Source organism: Panthera tigris, chromosome X, assembly GCF_018350195.1.
Source record: "Panthera tigris isolate Pti1 chromosome X, P.tigris_Pti1_mat1.1, whole genome shotgun sequence".
In the NCBI taxonomy this organism is placed as follows: Eukaryota; Metazoa; Chordata; class Mammalia; order Carnivora; family Felidae; genus Panthera; species Panthera tigris.
The window spans coordinates 44,180,744-44,182,929 of NC_056677.1; the positions used below are offsets into that span (position 1 = coordinate 44,180,744).

General features: G+C 43.0%; 1 pseudogene; it reads left to right on the plus strand.

Moving 5' to 3' along the window:
- Positions 1-1,517: 1,517 nt before the first annotated feature.
- On the plus strand, positions 1,518-2,186 carry LOC102969626 (annotated as a pseudogene).

Here is a 2,186-nt window from a genome sequence, read left to right on the forward strand (position 1 = left end):
CATCTATAGCATAGGTACTGAATTAATTTTAACAGCTGCTGAAATGCAAAATTGGCCTTAATTAAGGCCTTTCATGGCCTTAATTCTGGGGCTCCACTTGCAGTTATAATTTGGATCTCACTAAATTTATGCATGGTGGTTCACAAAAATAAACTCAAAATGGATAAAGGACCTGAATGTGAGACAGGAAACCATCAAAACCTTAGAGGAGAAAGCAGGAAAAGACCTCTCTGACCTCAGCCGTAGCAATCTCTTACTCGGCACATCCCCAAAGGCAAGGGAATTAAAAGCAAAAGTGAATTACTGGGACCTTATGAAGATAAAAAGCTTCTGCACAGCAAAGGAAACAACCAACAAAACTAAAAGGCAACCAACGGAATGGGAAAAGATATTTGCAAATGACACATCGGACAAAGGGCTAGTATCCAAAATCTATAAAGAGCTCATCAAACTCCACACCAGAAAAACAAATAACCCAGTGAAGAAATGGGCAGAAAACATGAATAGACACTTCTCTAAAGAAGACATCCGGATGGCCAACAGGCACATGAAAAGATGTTCAACGTCGCTCCTTATCAGGGAAATACAAATCAAAACCACACTCAGATACCACCTCACGCCAGTCAGAGTGGCCAAAATGAAGAAATCAGGGGACTATAGATGCTGGAGAGGATGTGGAGAAACAGGAACCCTCTTGCACTGTTGGTGGGAATGCAAATTGGTGCAGCCGCTCTGGAAAGCGGTGTGGAGGTTCCTCAGAAAATTAAAAATAGACCTACCCTATGACCCAGCAATAGCACTGCTAGGAATTTATCCAAGGGATACAGGAGTACTGATGCATAGGGGCACTTGTACCCCAATGTTTATAGCAGCACTCTCAACAATAGCCAAATTATGGAAAGAGCCTAAATGTCCATCAACTGATGAATGGATAAAGAAATTGTGGTTTATATACACAATGGAATACTACGTGGCAATGAGAAAAAATGAAATATGGCCTTTTGTAGCAACATGGATGGAACTGGAGAGTGTTATGCTAAGTGAAATAAGCCATACAGAGAAAGACAGATACCATATGGTTTCACTCTTATGTGGATCCTGAGAAACGTAACAGAAACCCATGGGGGAGGGGAAGAAAAAAAAAAAAAGAGGTTAGAGTGGGAGAGAGCCAAAGCATAAGAGACTGTTAAAAACTGAGAACAAACTGAGGGTTGATGGGGGGTGGGAGGGAGGGCAGGGTGGGTGATGGGTATTGAGGAGGGCACCTTTTGGGATGAGCACTGGGTGTTGTATGGAAACCAATTTGACAGTAAATTTCATATATTAAAAAATTAAAAAAAATTAAAAAAAATTAAAAAATAAAAATAAATAAATTTATGCATGGTGGGATAGATAATTTTATGTTTCAAATTGGAGGGTGTTTTGGGATGATATTAAACGTTCAGCAGCCTTCCCCACTGCAGAGCAGGGGTAGCCAGGCCTGGAACCTCTCCCTGGGGCCCTGATGGTAGAGGTTGATATGCACAGTGATCATGGCAGCACCTGGATCCAACAACAGCACCGTGCTGTTGCGCACCACAAAACACTTGGTGCTGAATTACTTCTCCAGCAGGGACCTGCTCCAAGACAACATGCTTTGGGGCACAGAAGTTGGTGTGTTATCCAACACTTTCATTGACCAAGGGAAGCTCATGCCAGATGATGACATGCCTTGGCCGGACCTTCATGAGCTAAAAATCCTCACCCAATTTAGCTGGCTATTGTATGGTTTTCCAAGGACACTTCCACAGGCAGAAGCCCTGGATGGAGCTTATCAAGTAGACACAGCAGTACATCTGAACGTGGCCTTTGAGGTCATTAAGCAATGTCTCACTGCTTGGTGGATTCATCTAGCCAGAGGCTGAGTCTACAACATCGATTTCAACCCTCCCAAGACTGTGAGCATTGATGACCGGAGTGGAGAGCCTCTCATTCAGTGTGAGGATGATAAGCCAGAGTCAACTGTCAAGAGACTTAAGGCTTACGAAGTCCAAACAGAGCCAGTCCTAGAATTTTACCAGAAAGGGGGGGGGTGTTGGAAAAATTCTCCGGAACAGAAACAAACAAGATCAGGCCCTATGTCTATGCTTTCTTACAAGCAAACAAAAGTTCCACAAATAAACCTGAAAGCATCAGCTACTCAATGA